At 43.5% G+C, this 23026-nt stretch overlaps 1 protein-coding gene across 5 annotated transcripts in view; it reads left to right on the plus strand.

Moving 5' to 3' along the window:
- PLCH2 (phospholipase C eta 2) overlaps window positions 1-23026 on the plus strand; it is a 1361647-nt gene that overhangs the window by 869381 nt on the left and 469240 nt on the right. The window lies entirely within an intron of this gene.

Raw genomic sequence — 23026 nt, forward strand, 5'->3', positions numbered from 1 at the left:
CCCAAAAAATGGGACTGTCCCGCAAAAATCAGGACAGTTGGGAGGTATGTACTGTATGTATGTGTGTGTGTAAAATATTTCCCTTTTATACTTTGAACAGTAATTGGGTTAAAATACATACGGTACTCTGTATGGGCCATGTAATATGCAATTTTATTGCAGCATTAACTCTCAATCATGCTTGGTTTGTACTTACTAGCATAAGAGGTGGCAATGACAGATCATTTTTTTTCCTCTGCTTTCTTTAATGCTCTGCTCGCTACTCTGAAATGGTCCTGATAATTATAATTTCTGATCATTCATTTTATTTTGTTATTTTAGAGATTTTATTATCTTCTGAGGTTGTGTCACCCTCAGGGCTAGTGTCACCGTTAGGTGAGCAATAAGTGTTTGCCTGCCTTGGGTGTTGCTCATTCCAGTGATTGTTAATGCCCCAGTAGAGCCCCCACATGGAGTGCCACAGATAAGAAGGAGCAGCAGTTGACTGCTACTTGCACTTAAAACAGTGGTAGCCAACCCTAGTCCTCAAGACCTACCAACAGTTCACGTTTTCCAGCTCACCTAGCAGGTGCACAGTTGTAGTCATTACTGACACATTTTAAAAGATCCACAGTTGGAGCTAATTACTTCACTTGTGATTCTGTGAGGAGACCTGGAAAACGTTCAATGTTGGTAGCTCTCGAGGACCAGGGTTGGCTACCCCTGATTTAAAGCAACTGCTGCTCCTACCGTTAATGTTCAGAAGTAGCGGGGAAGGAGATAATGCATCTGGTGGGAGAGTCCCCCCTCCCCAGAGTACCACCTAGGTTGCCCCCAGGGTTTGCACTTGCCCTGGTCCTTTACCCTGCCTTAGGACAATAAGATAACTGAATGTTACGGTGTGTATGTTGTTTCAGAATAGTAATAACTGTAAAAGAGATTAGTGCTGATTGTTTAATACTGTCAAATGAATGCAGCCAGGAACTTTATACAAAATACAATATTAATCTGTGGGTGTATTTATCCCATTAAATTTAGAGATTGCTATAATTATCTTTTTATAGTGACTTTTTAAAGAAGTTACTTTATTTTACTTTGTTTATTACAATATTTATAGTAAAGTTTAGTATACTTGTGGATGGATGAAAACACTGAGAATCAGTCTTCTGAGACAAACCATTATTTAGACAGCTGGCACAAATTCTAGAACGAGATTTTAATAACATTCTGCTGTTTTACTTTATTATTTATATTTAATGTCTCATAATTCTTAACTTGTTTCAACTCCTGAGATTCTTGCAGATGCTACCTGTCTACCTAGCTTTCTGGCGTGAATTAGGAAGCTGTAATTCAGCCATATGGTGCCAAGTAAGAAGTAAATGTGAAATCTGTAGATGTAGAAAGAGGAAGCCAATATCCGTATCTCTTGCGCTGTGTATATCATTCTAATCACTTTGATTTAGAAGTACATAATTATTATAATTATTACTCGGTAGGAGTCTTGTTAGACATCTTTCAGTGGACAGGCTCCCACTCAGCCGTGTCATTTCCTTCACGGAGTTAAAGCAGATGAAATCAGTAAATAGGTTTCGATTCCAAGGGTTATTACACCAGATAGACTGCTTCATATATAGACTGCTACAGACATGCTGATAGTATATGTTACAGGTATGCTGATGTTATAGACTGCTACAGATATGCTGATAGTATATGTTACAGGTATGCTGATGTTATAGACTACTTCAGGTATGCTGATAGTACAGTATATAGACAGCTACAGATATGCTGATCGCATATAGGGGGTTATTCAGGTTGGTTAGCAACTGGGCAAAACCATGTTCACTGCAGGTGTGGCAGATAGAACATGTGCAGAGAGAGATAGATTTGGGTGGGTTATTTTGTTTCTGTGCAGGGTAAATACTGTCTGCTTTATTTTTACACTACAGTTTGAACACACCCCACCCAATTATAACTCTCTCTGCACATGTTACATCTGTCCCACCTGCAGTGCAACATGAGTTGCCCAGTTGCTAACTTTTTTGGTTTGCTAACCAACCTGAATAAGGCCCATAGACTGCTACAGGTATGCTGATCGCATATACACCCAGATTTATTAAGCCTTGGAGAGTGATAAATTGCACGGTGATAAAGTACCACCAATCGGCTCCTAACTGGCATGTTACAGGCTGTGTTTGAAAAATGACAGTTAGGAGCTGATTAGTTGGTACTTTATCACCGTGCAATTTATCACTCTCCAAGGCTTGATAAATCTGGGCCATAGACTGCTACAGATATGCTGAACACATATAGACTGCTACAGATATGCTGAACACATATAGACTGGTACAGGTATGTTGACAGTATATAGACTGCTACAGGTATGTTGACCGTATATAGACTGCTACAGGTATGCTGATAGTATATGAACTGCTACAGGTATGTTGACAGTATATAGACTGCTACAGGTATGCTGATAGTATATAGACTGCTACAGGTATGCTGATAGTATATGAACTGCTACAGGTATGCTGATAGTATATAGACTGCTACAGGTATGCTGATAGTATATGAACTGCTACAGGTATGCTGATAGTATATAGACTGCTACAGGTATGCTGATAGTATATAGACTGCTACAGGTATGCTGATAGTATATAGACTGCTACAGGTATGCTGATAGTATATGAACTGCTACAGGTATGCTGATAGTAAATGAACTGCTACAGGAATGCTGATAGTATATAGACTGCTACAGGTATGCTGATAGTATATGGACTGCTACAGGTATGCTGATAGTATATGAACTGCTACAGGTATGCTGATAGTATATGAACTACTACAGGTATGCTGATAGTATATAGACTGCTACAGGTATGCTAATAGTATATAGACTGCTACAGGTATGCAGTGTCGTCAAGAGAGGGGGGGAGAGGGTACAAATTACCTGGGCCCAGGTGCACGCCTCCTTTGATTAGGTTGTGCCCTCTGAAAAGTACCTGGGCCCAGTCAGGCTCTCTACTACCCTGGCTGGGAGGCATGCCATGCTTCTGTGAGTGGGTGCTTCTGATGTGCTAGACTCGCCCCCAAAGAGTAGTTGCCCTACGCTCAGCATGCTGTGGTCACACCGCCTCCAGTGGGGACAGGGGGGCCCAGGAAGTTGTTGTTCCCAAGCCCAGAATTTCTCTTGGCTGCCCTGCAGGAATGCTGATAGTATATGAACTGCTACAGGTATGCTGATAGTATATGGACTGCTACAGGTATGCTGAAAGTATATGGGCTGATACAGGTATGCTGATAGAATATAGAATGGTACAGATATGCTGATAGTATGTGTATTATACAGATTGCTACAGAAATGCTGATAGTAAGGGGACATATCAGTTCATTGTAAGCCTGTTTTTGTTATTAGTTTTTAAGGAAAGATTTTAGCATAGATAACCCTCATGGTTGTGCCATTTGACCTTAATTTCTTTGTGGGTCCCCCCCCCCCCCAAGCCCGGGAAAAATCCTGCATTTTCCCTTGCTGTCCCCATAAAGTTCTAGGGGGACGGCTTCAAGCATTGCTAAATAGATGATCACTCTGATTTTCTTGGTTTAAACCTGTTGTTGAATTGAGAGAAGGTGAGCAGAAGTAACTTCATAAATAGACACCATAGGGTTTATAAAGCTGTGTAAAGCTTTATTTTAACCATCGATTTTATTTACTAACTGCTGCAGGGGGTCTGTAATACTGGATGAGAGCGATCTGTGGTTCAATGGTGTGACTTTTTCCATGGATGATAAAGGGTGGTGGGGGCTTCCCTCTTCCAGACTAGTGGATTTTCAATTTGAGGGTGGTGGCTTTGTAAATTGTATCCGTTCTCTTTGTAGTGAAGTCCTGTATTCTGAGATGTCTAAAGGTAAGGTCTGTTCTTTGATGAAATGGTCTATTTTTGAAGATAAGAAAAGTCCTATCTCTCTGGCATTTTCACAGGAGAATATTTTTTAGTTTTGTCCCCTCATTGTCTCTCAATTTATGAAAAAGTGGGTATCTGGTTGAAAGATCTACATTAAAAAGGTCTACAGTCAATAGGTTGATCCCAAATGGTCGACCTGGTTAAAAGGTCAATATGTAAGAGGTCGACATGACAATGGTTGGCACAACTTTTTTTTATTTGTAATTTTCTTTTAACATTTTTCTTTTTACTTTTTTATACTTTACTATCCACGTGGACTACGATTGGGAATAGTAACCTGCCCGAAGCATGATGAGCAAAGCAGTACACTAATTTAGGTCACGTGGTTAAAAATACAAAATGACACCCAAAAATGCAAAAAGAATCCTGTGTCGATCCTTTTTTTTTGTGTCTTCCATTTCCATGTTCACCTTTTGACCTGGTCATCCTTTTTCATGTCGATCATTTGGGGGCAACCTATTGACTGTAGACCTATTCCATATAGCTCTAATGAACCATAGTTGAAAAGGTTAAAACTGGAGAAATTAGAAATTCTTTGGGTGCTCTCCTATTCAGTGCCGCTTTCCACCTTCCCCGTAGACCTCTTAGGGGATGCCTAATTAACTTTATATTAGAAAGTGACAATCTTGAGGTGGCATAACCATGTACCCAGCAAGAGGGGGACCTTTGAAGCTGGAAATACTTTGCTTCATGACCCCAAGGCAAACTAATGTGCGCATGACCCCTATAGTTTTCGTGAATGTTATAGCTACAGTATACAACTTCTGTTTTGTTTTCTCTGCCGATTATTCTCTGGTGGTTCCACTGGAGGAATGGATCATTTTAATATACTTTTAGCTTGCTTTTATAAGAGTAGTTGTGCACTTGCTCAGCCTGGGCCGAGACTGCAGCCGTTGGTGGTAGTCAGAGATTGATGGCAGTGCCTTTTGTAGTGTGTCTCATGGTCAAGACCATATGTAGGGGCAATAAAACAGCCCAATTGGTCCAACTAGTTTTTTTATTTTCTTTTTCTTTAGCCAGCTGGAAAGAATAAAGATGAACCTTGCTAGCTTCTGCCTTTCCTCAGAGTGGCTCCACTCCACAATACAGACTATTCCTATCCTCCAACACTTACAAACAGACACTTGACACTTAAAAACAGACCTAAAATGAAATACATAACTCATATCTACAAAGAAAGTACAGCAAAGAAGTGGGTCCTTGCTCACCCGTTATCACTCTACTGAGCTATCTGACTCCCCTTTTCCCCACACCCTACTCGCAGCCTCCCTCCCCCCATGCTTCATCCCACCACCTCCCTATTGCGGCTGTATGCATACTTACCTCTCAGCAGTTCCTCCTCTTCTCTGATGCTAGGTTTCTACCATCTCCCTAGCAGCGGGAGCCATTAGACTGGCTGCACGCACCCTTATGTTGGAGATGGGACATACCATAGCAAATTATTATATTACAGGTTGAGTATCCCATATCCAAATATTCCGAAATACGGAATATTCCGAAATACGGACTTTTTTGAGTGAGAGTGAGATAGTGAAACCTTTGTTTTTTGATGGCTCAATGTACACAAACTTTGTTTAATACACAAAGTTATTAAAACTATTGTATTAAATGACCTTCAGGCTGTGTGTATAAGGTGTATATGAAACATAAATTAATTGTGTGAATGTACACACACTTTGTTCAATGCACAAAGTTACAAAAAATATTGGCTAAAATTACCTTCCGGCTATGTGTATAAGGTGTATATGTAACAAAAATGCATTCTGTGCTTAGATTTAGGTCCTATCACCATGATATCTCATTATGGTATGCAATTATTCCAAAATACGGAAAAATCCGATATCCAAAATACCTCTGGTCCCAAGCATTTTGGATAAGGGATACTCAACCTGTAATAATTGGTTACCAAACTGGTTTCCGTGATACCCTGTGTACCATGGGGCAATTGCAGGGGTGCCATGGGTTGGTGGCCCAGGGCCAAAACAAATTATTTATGATTAATGCGATGGGCAAAACTAGTGCTGGTGGCTGCCTATTACATAATATGTTGATAAACAGAAGCACAACCCTATCCACCACCACATAACTAGACCTAAGAATAAAGGGTAAGCACAACTTAATTTAATTTTTGCTGAATTTCTCAATAAGAAACTTTGGCCTAGGGGTTCCGTGAAAAACAATGCTGATTCTGTATGCCACCGTGATTAAAAACCATTTGGGAACCACTGATATAGATGATAAGCATAATGAATAGCAAGGTAAAGGGTAAAGCGCTGAGAGAGACTCCAAGCTACAAATGACAGACGATGGATTCTGCATAATGATTTAAGAAGAATATCTAAGCATATATAAGCGGAGCGACTTCTAGACTTTGTGGTTTGATTTCTGTCCACATGAATAGATTGGTGGATAGAGTGCAGTGTTTGCCGAAACACAGGAATCTAACTGTTCCAGCACCACAAGATGTGATGTTACATAATATAGAAGTATATGTGTAGGAACTTGTGAATAGGGTGCCTGAAGACTTCAGATGAACTGGTATCTGCTGTGGCTGGTATGCAGCTATAGTGGCCAAAAAGAGGGAATTTATTACCATGAAAGATTGCTAATAGACTTCAATGTGGATGATGGTTCCCTTTGCGACAAAATATACTGAACAGCCCATTTATATGTGTACATACTTGTTTGTGTTTTCCCAACAATGGCCCTCATTCCGAGTTGATCGCTCGCTAGCTGTTTTTAGCAGCCGTGCAAGTGCATATTCGCCGCCCACGGGGGAGTGTATTTTTGCTTTGCAGCAGAGCGGCAGCAAGCACATTTTGTGCAGGACAAGACCAGCCCTGTAGTTGGTTATTCTGTGCGATGATTGCTGTGACGAATGACACGGTAATGATTCAGACACCCGCCCAGCAACCGCCCGGCCACGCCTGCGTTTTCCCAAACACTCCCAGAAAACGGTCAGTTGCCACCCAGAAACTTCCACTTCCAGTCAATCTCCTTGCGATCGCCAGTGCGACTGAAAGCATCGATAGAATCTGTGCAAAACCACAATGCTCTTTGTACCCGCACGCCGCGTGTGCGCATTGCAGTGCATACGCATGTGCAGTTTAGCCGTTTTTTTAAATGATTGCTACGCAGCGAACAACGGCAATTAGCGATCAACTCGGAATGAGGACCAATATTCACAGAGAAGTCAGGCAAATGAACTCCACAACCAATATCTGTATTCCTACAGGGGCCGCTCTACCATTAGGCAGCTTTAGGCAGCTGCCTAGGGTGTCACGGTCTGGGGGTCATTGCTGAGTCTGCTTATAACAAAATTAAGGATAACTATGAATAAACTTAATATAGAAGGCTGCTATTGAATTTCTAAGATGCTGCCTGCACACTTTCACTAGAAACTGGAAAGTCAGTCACGTGTGGTGAGGTAAATGGCTGAGGAGGCACTGGCTAGTACCAGTCAGATTTACGCACAATATATGAGCCCAAGGGTTCATGTGGGCATTATACACAGGTGCAGTGGTATATACTGCTGGAAACTCGGTGAGTTTTGATCAGAGATGTGAGGAAATGGTAGGCAGTTGAAGCATTGCCTCACCTCTCATAGGGCTCAATTCAATTGAATTTGAATTGGGTAGCACTGGGAAGGAGGTTCCGGCGCTATTCAGTTCAGCGTGCTGCTTAGTCCAACTAATGGATTTCTGCTTGCACTGCAGAAATCGTCCAAAACTAGTTCTGCAATGCTGTTTTGTGCCCTAGTGCGGTGCAAACCGCGTCGCTGCACTTAAGTTGGAGAAGGCCCGTTCTCACGCCTAAACACCCTGTTTTGTACAGGCACCCTTCGACAAAGGATTTTAAAAGGTACATGACAGGAAAGGCTCTGCCTCACCCGCCTCACCTCACTGCACGTTGCTGTTGAAAGTGGTTATTGGTGTGTGGGTTGGGGGAGGTGTTGGGGGGGTGTAGGCTGAAGTTTTGCCTAGGGTGCCGAAAAACCTTGCCCTGTCCTTGCATTCCTATCATCACTCTTAGATGTGTATGAAAACTAGTGAAGCTTGGCTATAGTTTATATGGTAATGTGCTGTGATGCCTGGAGGAACTTTGCAGAGTTTTGAATGTTCCCCTTAGGGATGTGATGAAAAATGAGTGAAGTTCAATGAGCATTCGCCCAAGCGTTCTGCACATAGGGGGTCTTTCCGACCCAATCACACACTGTAGTTGTCGTTACCTAGCAATCGCCTGGTAGGCAGAGGCGTTCACTGGGCGGGGCGGCACAGCAGCGTTTAGGCCCCCTGCAGGCGTGGCCGGACCGTGCGGGGGGCTGGCCGCAGCGGCTGCGTGACGTCACATGCAGCTACTGCGACCCGGGGCAGCGACGAGTAACTCCCGGCCAACCGCAGGAACTGCGCTGGTCGGGAGTTACTCTTCAAGTACAAAAGCATTGCCGCTGTACTATTTTGCACTTGGATAGCATGGTAACCATTTGCCTTCCTAGGCATTCAGCTATAATAGCCTGTCTGTACTGTAGATTACACCCACCTCTGAGAGATCTCTACTGCAGTCTAAAATATTAATAGCATTTGCTATTTATGATCTTTATGGGCGTTTCCTATGAGAGTAATAAGATGTGGGACCGTCTCTGCTTGTCATGACCATACACTGCACAGTAGTACTGTACGTGCAATTTATATTTCTTCAACTGAAAGCCGATGTCTCTCTTACAGAGCCCGATTTCCATTCTAAAGTATATCTAGTCTCTTTTTTTCTTTCTTCACATTAATACTTGATGTGCAAATTGGACTAATGCATTCTCTGACGCCCACTACTCTTTCATGTAGTTTGAAACAGATGTTTAGTATCTAGTGCAGTTATGTATTTAACTTTGGTGCTTTGCTTGTTTAACTATATTCTCAAAAGCTTTGTATATCATTAGTTTCTATGTTTTTCTTTTCATTCAAGTTATAGCCCAGCTAACCAGACATTAGCGGCTAATCTGGTTGCTATTAATGATTCAATCCAGTATCTAGTGAGGTAGCGCCACTTTTATTCTATGTCAACCAGTAAATATACTCTGAAACTCATTATTATGTTAAAATATAGGAATACAGTATATTGGATATTGTATATTAGTGATGTTAACAAAACACAGCATGCAATTCAAGAATGATGAGCAATATAATACTCAAGTTAAGTGTGAAGGTTCTTATACAGATGGAGCGTGGCTACATCGCAGACGGGGGTGAGCGGCGCGCCTGCGCCTCGGCCTGCCGCCGTGTGTACACAGACGCTCCCATTCACTTTGATGTCTATGACACGCGCGCCACGTTAACTCCCGGCGGTTCGCCTAGCCGGGCACGATTAGACACAGACGTAGCCACGATTAGCGCGGCTCCATCTATTAGTCATTTATATCTTCATTCATCTGAGGGACATCCGTCACCACTACTTTGATGCATAGTCATAGCAAAACAATACCATACTAAGGGGATTATTCAGGTTTGTTAGCAAACAAAAAAGTTAGCAATTGGGCAAAACCATGTTGCACTGCAGGGGGGGGGGGGGGCGGTGGGGGGAGGGACAGATGTAACGTGCAGAGAGAGTTAAATTTGGGTGGGGTGTGTTCAAGTTTAAATCTAAATTGGAGTGTAGAACTTAAACAGACAGTATTTACCATGCACACATAATATAACCTACCCAAATCTAAATCTCTCTGCACGTTACAATTGCCCCACGTGCAGTGAACATGGGCCCTCATTCCGAGTTGTTCGCTCGTTAGTGGTTTTCGCAACGGATCGATTTGTCGCAAACTGCGCATGCGCAATGTTCGCAGTGCATCTGCGCCAAGTAAATTTGCCAAAAAGTTAGGTATTTTACTCACGGCTTAACGAAGAAATTTCTTCGTTCTGGTGATCGGAGTGTGATTGAGAGGAAGTGGGTGTTTCTGGGCGGAAACTGGCCGTTTTATGGGTGTGTGCGGAAAAACGCTGCCGTTTCTGGGAAAAACGCGGGAGTGGATGGAGTAACGGGGGAGTGTCTGGGCGAACGCTGGGTGTGTTTGTGACGTCAAACCAGGAATGAAACTGACTGAACTGATCGCAGTGGCAGAGTAAGTCCCGAGCTACTCAGAAACTGCTAAGAATTTTCTATTCGCAATTCTGCTAATCTTTCGTTCGCAATTCTGCTAAGCTAAGATACACTCCCAGAGGGCGGCGGCTTAGCGTGTGCAAAGCTGCTAAAAGCAGCTAGCGAGCGAACAACTCGGAATGAGGGCAATGGTTTTGCTCAATTGCTTACTTTTTAACCTGAATAAGGCACTAAGCACAGACACGTCGCATGGCTCCCTGTCTTAGCTGAATCCCAGTTAAACGCATGGAAGACCTCTTTTTATTTACCATATTTTTAGCTTACAGAGCCATTCCCTCTATTCTGGTATTTGGATGCTCAGTGTTCCCACTCTGTGTTACAGACAACACTGTGACTTGCTGTCTTATTTCAAACGTCTGTTTGCCATTCTGTTACAAAAACAAGGTCTGAGACTCCTCAAAGTATTTGTAAAACTCCTTCTCAGGTATTAAAACTGCAAGCATATAGAAATCATTCTAATCCACTGGTGAAAGGTAGCCACAGTCTTTTATTTTAAAAATTCCTGGAGGAAAGTTTTTATAGTTAATACAAACAAGTTGAAATGTTTTTCACCAGCTAAGAGATCAGCAAAAATGTTAACCTTGCCTGTAATTCGGTTGAATATACGAATACTGTAATATCTACTGCTGCTACTTAGCTAATGTGCAGTGCAGTCGATGTACTGTAGAGTGCACCATATTGGGCATCTGTGAGGCTAGGCATTGAAATTTCTGCAATGAACCCCTAGAGCCAGGCTGATCTTGGTCTTCACCTTTAGCAGCTCCTTTTCTCTTTCAGCTAAAAGTGCTCACCTGTCTTTGGTAACTTGTTACCAGGACTTGGCTTGGGCACCATTTAGTAGGAGCTTATTGCAGAACCAAATTAGATATATAGGAGACAAGGAGATATCAAGTGGTAGTGTAATGTAATAAATGCTGGTGCTCATACAGGCCTACAGTATGTTAATTAAAAAACCAGGTAGCCTCCAAGATATCATCAAAATTCTTTCCAGAGGTCAAGGCAGACAAGAATCCAGAGAGTACTATGGTCCAAAGCAAGAGTCAGGACAGGCAGCAATTCAGAGTCAGACCCAAAGAAAGGTCAGTGCAGGCTGCAATCCACTGAATAATCCAAGTCCATACAGAAGTTATAAAATCAAGATAATATACTGAAGGCTGGTGCATACCTCTCCACATCTAATGGAGGAGATTCGGGACTCTTCCATGTGCTGGAGGCCCAAAAAGGGGGAGTGGCTTTCAGCAGAGGGGGCGGGAATGATGCGATCGAGGGCCATGCCCTGTTTTTGTCACTGTAGGGTCATGGCCTTTGCCCCTGTCCTTGTCTCCCTGTTAACAGATGCTGTGTGCATGTGCACAGCATCTATTCACCGAGGGGTCTTCCCAAGGGACAACCCCACTGCGGGACACTGCAGCCCACAGGTGGGACAGCAGAACAATCCAGACAAAACGGGACTGTATCACGAAAAATTGGGACAGTTGGAAGATATGCTGGTGTTATACTAGAACAGTATAACTTCTGGACTTTTTATTTGTATAAGTAGCATTCATAGGAAAGAGAGCAGTGCAGAAAGCAGTCCAGCATGTTATATGCTCTTGTAACCCCCGTAATGTGTGGCCTTGTGTGACACTCTGACATGGATATCCTATTAACTTGGATTTATGCGGATATATGTGGCTATATAGGTACCATCACCCATATACTGGAGACAACCTGGGTGAGACACCTAATTTTCCCTAAAAGGAGCCCTCACTTCTCAATAGCTGGCACAGTGCACTTTATAGGGTTAACAGCTTCACCTTTGCTTAGGTTGCTAGGCAACGCCAGCAACCAAAGGACAGCAATTGTGGAGCGCTAGGACCCAGGTGCAGACCTGCAAAGCAGGAGGAATCAAAGCCGCTGATTGGGTGGTGCAGAGCGGGAAGAACAGAAGGCGGCATTACCATCCAGTGTGTGTGCTCTGAGGTAACAGCGCGTAGAGTGATGCTGCGCTGAGGTGATGCTGAGGAGACGGCGGAGAGGAACACTCTGACGGGAGGTGACCGAGTGAGGGGTGTGTGTGAGGTGCCACCCTGAGGAGCAAGATCACCGCCGGGAGCTAGAGCCTGCGACCGACGAGACCCGCGGGAAGTGCCGCCAGACGCTGCCGTGACAGGAGCCGGGACTTCAGTGCCACCGCCAGACTGCGCCCCGTTAAGAAGAACTGCAAGAGCCGTGGTGAGCTGTGCTGGGAAAGAGGCAGTAGACTGAGAAGGGGAGACGCAGTGCTGAAGAGACTCTGAGCCTTGCAACTGTCGACGGGATTCGGAGAGTTGAATTCCGCGGTGCACGTCTGTCAGCACGTTGCAGAGTCTGGGAGCAGCTAGAGCGGGAGTCCCCACACAAGACCGGAGCCATGACCAGGGTTCAGGAGCGCCAGCGCAGCCGTCGGTGGGGTAAGCTGAAGGGGAACCTTCACTGTACCAGCAATAGGAACCAGTCTGCCACCGCTAGCCTGCCTGTCAAACCCTGCCCCATTTCACCTCAGATAGACAGAGGAGAGTACATCACTCCAGCTGACTGGTGTCTACAGTTACCACACAGGCAGGACACCTACCTATACTCAGAGTCCCCAGTGATAGCAGTCAAAGTCAGTGAGCCAGGCAGTCAAATGTTTCTGATGCTCTAATGACACTACATCACTTGCACCTGCCAGTGTTACTTTTACTCCTTAGTGCATGATCTAGTTTGCTTCTATGCACCCCGCTGAACCCTACTGCTTGCATATCATATTACGTCTGACAGACTTATTTGTAAAGCTTAGCCTGTCTGCTACAGGAACACTCAACAGTTAGTGCCTTGCTTTGTGAGAGGAGATCACTTTAAGCTAATGCCTTGCCATAAACTGTCGCTATGCTGGCCTCTGCCAATTACCACGGTTTTCTGTAACTGGCTCCCATTGGCAAGGTGACTTTAAACTGAGCAATTATCCCTGCTTATTACTGGCCTGCTTCATTCTTTACCTTTCTGCAGATGTACCTCTAGTGTAATCACTTATAGAAGGAGACTTGCTCTTCACCACTGTGTCTAAAGTCATTGTCCAATATAGGGACCGATAAGCAACTGTAATATACAGTGTGTAACATTAATACCCCGGTAATGGCCCTCATGTGCTGAATAAGACTACGTCAGGTTATAGACTGCCACCTGGTGGAAATAGTTTGTATACTGACTTTCCTGTGAAGAACTTTGATTTTGTATATATAGTACGTTAAATCAGCTTATTTAACTGACTGCTTCTAACCAGTTTCGCACACTATCATTTAGGTCGCTATTGATAGCCCAATTCTGCTATGGAATAATAATGTATAAACTGGTCCCCACCCATGACATTTTCATCTCAAATTGCTTGCATCTCCTAGCTATCACTGAAACTTGTAGTAGACTTTGTACCCTGTTTTTAACTATTTAACCTTACAGCGGTGACCAATTTTGTTCCCGAATAATAAATATTATGTCACCGTCCTAATGTGTGTGACTATTGTGTTGGGTCCTCTAGAGTTGGGGTTCCTCGTCTTTCTGCCTTGGGTTCCAGCAGTAGGATCCGGTCCAAGAGGTGATTCCAGGTGAAGAATCCAGGTACGTCCACCGACACCTACACGTGCAACAACACACCACCGTACCTACCTATTACACATGCTCTTCTTCCAATTTCCACTAAAGCAAACGTTGGGAGGTATGATATTTGTCCAAGGAGACATTGATTAAGTTCGCCTTTCTGGAACATGGTAAATTACTTTGTAACCAGAGAAATTCTTTTGTTTTCTTTTGGTATCTGAGCGCTACAAAAATGTACTTGAAACACTGTGTTCAGTATGATGCAATCTATAAAAGCACATTGATTTATATTGAATGCTCTTAGATATGACAGCTTGCTGTGCAGTTACAATTAATGCACAGACCTGACCTTTTCTGTTGTATCCACGGATAACAATATGAAACAAGTCTACCAGAAGATCTGTTTCTATCAATGTGGAGTTTCCCTTTAAATATTAAACCGCAGATTTAAATGTGTTTTCCATACAGTTCAGTAGGAAATATAAAATTCAATAAAATATTATCATTTTATTTTTGTGCGCTACAGTACAGTATATTCCATCTAATCCAGCCTCACACAGTTCACACAGTTCCTTCCACACAAGATCAGAACACCTTCTCCATAATTCAGGAGAGACTATGAGGACTTTTTGACACTTAGAAATAATTAATTTGCTTCTCTTTGTGCGCCAGATCTTTTTAAGATTAATGTTTTGTCTCCTACCTTTCCCCCAATGATATTCCACACAAGAACACAATAACACACAGCAGAGGACAACCAGGGACGGTCATAAGGAGTGTCCTTCAGTCCATCGTTTTTATGTCTTCCTCCAGAGAGACCGGACAGGTTTTGGTATCCTGCAGTTCTATAGTGGATGTGACATTACAAACCACTGGCTGACCGTGCATTCTGAGATGTATAGTCCCACAGTCCTGGCTGCAGGTTACAGACCTTTAAAATACAATTAGTCATCAATACATTTCCAGTCCATGTGTCATTAGGTACATTGGGGCAGATGTATTAAGCCAGGAGAAGTGATAGAGCAGTGATAAGCTGAAGGTGATAACGCACCAACCAATAAGCTCCTGTCAATTTACCTATTAGAGCTGATTAGCTGGTACATTATCACCATCCACTTATCACTGCTTTATTACTTCTCCAGGATTAATACACCTGCCCCATTGTCTAGTGTACTAAACCTGCATAGAGATACAAATTAAGAATTAAGATTTTACTTCCATAATAAACCAACTATCAAATTGTTAGACCTCAAAGTGTTCGTACACACATTTAGTACTATGAAACTTAAGCCAGGTACACACTATACAGTTATCAGGATGATCAGCCAATAATTGTATAGAGAAGTTGGCATCTGATGTGCTGCACACTCTACAGTATCTCGTTTCTGACCTCCCAATCTTGTTGAGGACATGTGTAAACACGAATGTAATAACTGTTTAGTGTGTATGGCTGCATACTGATCTGTTGATCTGTTTATCAGATCTGCACAATTTATCAGCAGGTGTGTACCCGGCATTAGAATAACATTGTAAATCCTAGTCAGTGATCGCAAAAACACGCTATAGCGCGTATTTTACCCGCTTTTGATGTCCGGGGACTCCCTTATCTAAAATGGGAGGGTCCCCAGGGACACACTCCGCAGCAGCAAATACTCCGGGACTCACATTTAGAAGAAGAGCTGGTCCCACAGGACGCGCTCATCTGAATCTGTGTTTGTATTGCACCAGCCAGTCAGCGGCACGCAGGAGGTGACTGGCTGTTTCCTCAGCCAATCACCTCCTGTAGTCTCCAGCCAATCATCCCTGCAGTGTCTCCCGCCAGTCCGCCCGCTTTGAATACTCCTCCCCGCTGACCTATGCTCCGCCGCCAGCACATGAATCTGTGCTGCAGCGCTGACAGACTGGCCCCGCTCATCCGGCACAGCTCCACCTCCTGGAGACTGGAGGTCATAGGTGGTTACTGCAATGTGCCTCAGTGCTCTACCTGGTGCAATGTGCCTCAGTGCTCTACCTGGTGCAATGTGCCTCAGTGCTCTACCTGGTGCAATGTGCCTCAGTGCTCTACCTGGTGCAATGTGCCTCAGTGTTCTACCTGGTGCAATGTGCCTCAGTGCTCTACCTGGTGCAATGTGCCTCAGTGCTCTACCTGGTGCAATGTGCCTCAGTGCTCTACCTGGTGCAAAGTGCCTCAGTGCTCTACCTGGTGCAAAGTGCCTCAGTGCTCTACCTGGTGCAAAGTGCCTCAGTGCTCTACCTGGTGCAAAGTGCCTCAGTGCTCTACCTGGTGCAAAGTGCCTCAGTGCTCTACCTGGTGCAAAGTGCCTCAGTGCTCTACCTGGTGCAAAGTGCCTCAGTGCTCTACCTGGTGCAAAGTGCCTCAGTGCTCTACCTGGTGCAAAGTGCCTCAGTGCTCTACCTGGTGCAAAGTGCCTCAGTGCTCTACCTGGTGCAAAGTGCCTCAGTGCTCTACCTGGTGCAAAGTGCCTCAGTGCTCTACCTGGTGCAAAGTGCCTCAGTGCTCTACCTGGTGCAAAGTGCCTCAGTGCTCTACCTGGTGCAAAGTGCCTCAGTGCTCTACCTGGTGCAATGTGCCTCAGTGCTCTACCTGGTGCAAAGTGCCTCAGTGCTCTACCTGGTGCAATGTGCCTCAGTGCTCTACCTGGTGCAATGTGCCTCAGTGCTCTACCTGGTGCAATGTGCCTCAGTGCTCTACCTGGTGCAATGTGCCTCAGTGCTCTACCTGGTGCAATGTGCCTCAGTGCTCTACCTGGTGCAATGTGCCTCAGTGCTCTACCTGGTGCAATGTGCCTCAGTGCTCTACCTGGTGCAATGTGCCTCAGTGCTCTACCTGGTGCAATGTGCCTCAGTGCTTTACCTGGTGCAATGTGCCTCAGTGCTCTACCTGGTGCAATGTGTATAATGTGCTTTACCTGGAGCAATGTGTATAACGTGCTTTACCTGGTGCAATGTGTATAACGTGCTCTACCTGGTGCAATGTGCCTCAGTGCTCTACCTGGTGCAGTGTTTATATGTGCTCTACCTGTTGCAATGTGTATAACGTGCTCTACCTGGTGCAATGTGTATAATGTGCTCTACCTGGTGCAATGTGTATAACGTGCTCTACCTGGTGCAATGTGTATAACGTGCTCTACCTGGTGCAATGTGTGTAACATGCTCTACCTGGTGCAATGTGTATAACGTGCTCTACCGGGCGCATTGTGTATAACGTGCTCTACCGGGCGCATTGTGTATAACGTGCTCTACCTGATGCAATGTTTATATGTGCTCTACCTGGTGCAATGAGTCTAAGTGTTCTACCTGGTGCAATGTTTATATGTGCTCTACCTGGTGCAGTGTGTCTCAGTGCTCTACCTGTGCAATGTGTATAACGTGCTCTACCTGGTGCAATGTGTATAACGTGCTCTACCTGGTGCAATATGTATAACGTGCTCTACCGGCCGCAATGTGTATAACGTGCTCTACCTAGTGCATTGTGAATAACGTGCTCTACCTGGCGCATTGTGTATAACGTGCTCTACCTGGCTCAATGTGTATAAAGTGCTCTACCTGATTAAGATTAAAAATAACCTTCATTCCGATGGGGCCCAGAAAAAGACCGGTTGGACCACAATTTTCAAAAGTGAGGCCTGGGACCCACTTTTTTTTGGGCTCAGCGCAATCACTGATAGTTATAGGTTTGTTGCTGCTTCTTGGGTAAAATATAGTACTTAGAAATACTTTTGAAACTTAGAGCAGATACTTTGTTAAAGAATAACTTTTTTGAGAAATTAACGACGTGCACCTTAAGATAGCATTTTTGCTAATAGGGACCTACCTCTGAGCTGCAGCACTTTTCTAGTTTGTTAGCAGGACCTGTAACAGCCTAAGCCACAGGTTCTCAAACTCGGTCCTCAGGACCCCACACGGTTCATGTTTTGCAGGTCACCTGTATATTTTTAAAATGTGACAGTTGGTGATACACAGTGCAGCTTGCTGGGTGACATGGAAAACGTGAACTGTGTGGGGTCCTGAGGACCGAGTTTGAGATCCACTGGCCTAAGCTATTCCAACATGTCAAGCTAGCTGCCTCCCTGACATCAGCAACGTTTGTAAACTATAGCATGATAGATGCACTTCATGATCCCTTGATATCAAGGGTTCATACTGCGCTAATGCACTCCTGCCCCACTGCACTCACAAAGGTTTAAGCTGTACTAATTCACTCTGTCTGTTTCAGCCTACCACTGTGCTATTACTTCAGTATCAGGGAATTAATACTGCAAGTGCAAATATTGATTTGAGCTGGTAGTTTAATTTTGACTAAGGAGAAGATATGTACACTACCTTACCTGGGCATCACTGGTTGTCTGCGATAGCCAGTTGGAAATGTTATTTATTATAGGTAACTTGAAAGCTTTAGCCGAGACCCCTGGTATGGATGTTCCAACATTGCTTAAAAAATCGAGTTAAACATTAATGCCTGAATTCAGTTATCAGCGGTAGATTACTGCAGGCTAATTGATCCCCTGGGGCTATCCGATTAGACCCGTAGCCGGGAGTTATCTGTCATTTTTCTTACCTGCCTCAGCGGGTCGGACCCCCCCCCCCCCCCTTCCTCCCCTTCCTCCCCTTCATTAACTAGCGGGTTAATGGGTGCTGCAACTCTGCTAACACACGGGTCCGTAAACGTTTCACAACTTCTGGGTGTTAATGCCTGTTAACGTGCTCTTTAACGGGAGTTAACAAATCTCCAGTGAAAAAATTAGTGCAATTGAATAGCCATATGCGTTAAAGCTCAAGGCTTCCTCCCTTTTTTACCCGCAGTAATTTACTGCAGGTAATTGAATTTCGGCCTGTGTATCAGCTGGCAGCCTGACCCACATCATGTGAGGGAGCATAGACTAATGGTCTAGGACAGAGGTTCCCAAACGCGTTCCTCAAGGCATCCCAACGGTCCTGGTTTTAAATGTATCCATGCTCTCCACTGTTGACTTAATTAGCACATTAGTCAATTTGATTTAATCATCTGTGCTGAGCCATGGAAATTGGATATACCTAAAACCTGGACTGTTGGGGTGCCTTGAGGACCACGTTTGGGAACCTCTGGTCTAGGATCTGATACAGCCTTCCTTTCTACCTTCTCTGCTTTGAGTGACTTAAGCCATTCATGAAAGGCTTTATATTTTCAGATGAGTATATGAATTAAATGCCACAAGTACATATTCAAGTCTATTATATATTTCCATACCTCCCATCTTCTGAGAGTTTAAATACGGGACTCTGCATATGTCAGAAGAAGGGGGGTGGTCGCATAGTGATGTAAAATTATGTAAAATAAATCATACTTATTTATTAACAGTTTCTTATATAGCGCAGCAAATTCCGTTGCGCTTTACAATTGGAAATAACAATGATCTAACAAAACTGGGTAATAACAAACAGTCATAGAGGTAGGAAGGCCCTGCTCGCAAGCTTACAATCTATAGGGAAATAGGCATGGATACACAAGGATAAGGTGCTATCTATTGCATAGTTGTCCGACAGATTGCAAAGGTTCTTGGTGGGCTGTATGATATGGTCATACAGCAATGATGAACCGGGGTCGAGAGGAAGGGAAAGTGAAGAATGAGAAGACATGTGAGGATATGTGTGGACTGTGCAGAGTGGATGCAATTTGATAGGAATGTTTATGAAAGTTATGTGGGTGGTTCTGGAATTTGATATGCTTGCCTGAAGAGGTGAGTTTTCAGGGAACGCTTGAAGGTTTGGAGATTAGAGGAGAGTCTTATTGTGCGTGGTAGGGCATTCCACAGAGTGGGTGCAGCCCAAAGAAAGTAATGCAATCGTGAGTGGGAGCGAGTAATGAGTGTGGATGAGAGAAGCAGGTCTTGTGAAGAGCGAAGAGGTCGGGTTGGGAGATATTTTGAGATAAGTGAAGTGATGTATGTTGGTGTAGTTTGGTTAATGGCCTTGTGTGTGAGTAAAAGTATTTTAGATTGAATACGGTAGAATACAAGTAACCAATGGAGGGACTGACAAAGTGGATCTACAGACGATGAACGTTTAGCGAGGAAGATTAGCCTCGCATCTGCATTCAGAATGGATTGTAGTGGTGAGAGTCTCGTTTTGGGAAGACCAGTTAGTAGACTATTGCAATAATCAATGCGGGAGATAATGAGAGCATGGATTAGAGTTTTAGCAGTGTCTTGTTTAAGGAATGGTCTTATTTTGGATATGTTTTTTAGATGCATGTAACATGATCTTAAGACAGATTGAATGTGGGGAACAAAGCCTAATAACTTTGGATTGTTAATGTAAGCATTAAAACATGGTTGATCAAGGTTTCTAATACATAGCAATGTTTCACCTTAGTAATTTAATAAGCAGGATTCAATTTTTTAAAACTTTAATTCAAGGAAAAAAATGTTTTGAACGTGTGTTTTTTTTTTTTTTTTTTTTTATAAACTCCAGGACTATCCCACCCAAGAGCAAGACAGTGGGGTATTTCTACTTCTATTATCATTACATCCATGTTTAGTAGATACCCATCGATAGTGCTGAATGGTTCTTAGAACACCATCTTTCAATATAGCATGTAAGGGACTAAAAGAAGATGTATCAAACCTTCAAGAGAGATCAAATGGAGGAATTGCCCATAGCAACCAGTGAACGTCCAGCTATCCTTTATCTAGAACAGACTACAAAATTACATAGAAGCTGAATAGTTGCTATGGGCAACTTCTCTGCATACATCTTTTCCTTAAACTGAAAAATGTAGATTATGGGTGTGACGTTGAGCTGGTTTACGTAGCATACAGTATCTTGCATGTTTTTGTACTACGTTTGCTCCACAACATGCAAGCATGGAAAATGTTGTAAGCATTTTAATAGCATCTGTACTTGTGACTGAAAGGGTGTGGCATGGGCAATAACAGGGCCACCTCTCCTAGGCAAAGTTCAGAGAGGGCGAGTGGAAGAAGTTGCAGGCTGTCCAAACAAATCTTTTGCACCAAGTATGGGAAGAAGCAAGTGTGCAGAGATCTGCATACAGGTGAATTGACTTGTTTATATCTGTGCACACAATACGGGAGCAAATATGGGTGACTTGGGTTATACAATAACATCAGGCCCTATATTTGTAGCACACTGCTCCCATATTTATAAAACTCAACCCCCAAAAAAATAATCCTCATGACTATATAGCAGTATTTCTCTGGAAAGGGCTGTCAAGTTGAATGTATGCCGCACAGATGGAGTGTGCCCACCATTGTGACGATATTTAATTTCTAATGAATTTAAACTTTTCAACATAATAAATTATCCTCCTCGATCCAGTTGGTGGCGAGATACATTTATAATGTGCTCGCTCCCTACTGAGCCTCAGAATCCGAGCTGCTGTTCAGAAGAGCTCGGAGAACCCCTGCCTCTCTGATGCACAACGATGCCGCATTGGCTCTGATATGTGAGGTTCTCAGCCAAGAGCTGAAACTTATGAATCTTTTGCAACCTACTGCGGCTTTGGCACTTTAGCCAACAGCGTTGTCATACATCTGTACACACCGATCAGATTAAGGCAGTCATCTGAAACTGGCTTACATTTGAATTTTGTTTGCTAGCACATACTGCTATATGAGTGCTAAAAGCAACCAAGGTTCAGATTTATCGTGTTGTGTACATTAAACTATTACTAAGTTTCACAATATATGTAAAAATGAAAAAAAAAAAAATATATATTTTTTTAAATTTTTGTAAATGCAGATATTTTTGGAGCAATCCTTCACAGGTAGCCATTGTAGCCACATCTGTTGGTTGTAAAACCAATCACATTTTTTTTAATAATAATCGAAATAGAAATAATAATGTCATTTATTCTGCCTTCATTAAAAATTAACTTTTCAAGTTCTGTTTCTAAGTCACGGTGTTGTGCTGCTGTGTGTACAGGGTTTTGTAGGTACATGGTATCCTCCAAACAGGATCCAGTCAGCATACTGGTGTTTGGGATGCCGGCAGTTGGAAGTATGCAAGGGGGGAGGTTAGGGTCAGGCTGTGTGGGGGGAGGCTTAGGGATAGGCACTGAAAAGGTAGGGTTAGGTTTAGGCTGTGGGAAGAGAAAGTTTGGTTTAGGCACTATCAGGGAGGATTAGGGTTAGGTTGCTGGTGGGATGGGGGGTGTTGGGGATAAGCTGCGGGAAGGGAGGTTTAGGGGGGTAGAGGGTTTGAATATTTACCTAGCAGGTGTCGAGATTCTCTGCATCTGGATGCCAATGTCTGTGTTTTGACTGCTTGCATCCTAGTGCCGGGATCCCGATACCATCCCCTCCAAACTAAGATTTACTAACCAGGGCAGGGGTACAAAACCCATCAAATGACACAATTTCATACAATGTTCTTTTTACTTGTACAGTGTGTGCAGTGCCGTAACGGGGCTCTCTATGCTCTATGATGTCATGATGTTGCATAGAGGGGGTGGGGCCACCAAGTTTGGGGAAATGCACCACCATACGGAGTGTCCTGAGGATGCTCGGATTGGCTGTACAGAATCCACAGTGCCTGTCTGGAGCATCTAGATGGGCACTGTCATAAGTGATACTGGGTGCCATTCCAGACACCTTGCTAACCAAAAGAAATTGCCCTGCACTCTGTGTGGTGGAATGGAACCGCTTGTACACCTCTAGTTACGGCCCTGAGTGCATGTTTCATACATGTGCTGTTAAAGCACTGACACCATTGTTGTGTCCTAGGAATGGTTACTTAGTCACATTTTGTATACTGAAGAATCGGGTTTGTATTATAGTAGTGTGGTGTTTGTGTGGTTAAATGGATATTGGGGTTGATGTATTAAGTAGTGAAAAGAGTGGAGAAGTTGCCTATGGCAGCCAATCCGCTTTGAGAGAGCATTTATCAAGTACATTATGTAAAATCATAGGTAGAAGCTTATTGGTTTTCATAGGCAACGTCTCCACCTGTCCGCTTTTCCACTCCTGTCACTGCCTCATACTGTACATCTTCACCATTGTTCTGTGTTCCTTTTTTACTTTGCTGGTGCATTGTCATAAATATGTTGTATTGATGTAATGATGGCTAAGTGAGCTGAAGAATTGCAGTGTGAATTTGGCTGGTAATAGTGCTGTATTGTGGCACATTTATACTTTGGTGTTGAGAAGTTGTTTCCTCAAATTGCTCTTTGAGGTTAAGATGTTTTTTTTTTTAATCTTATATTGGTATATAGGGGGATAAGTTTAACTTCCCATATACCTTACTTTTTATGGACCTATTTCAGCATAATAATTGACATGGGGTACAATTGAAAAATAATAAAATCTTAAGGCATATTAGCCCTTTGGATAGATTAA

This window comes from Pseudophryne corroboree, chromosome 10 (assembly GCF_028390025.1).
Source record: "Pseudophryne corroboree isolate aPseCor3 chromosome 10, aPseCor3.hap2, whole genome shotgun sequence".
In the NCBI taxonomy this organism is placed as follows: Eukaryota; Metazoa; Chordata; class Amphibia; order Anura; family Myobatrachidae; genus Pseudophryne; species Pseudophryne corroboree.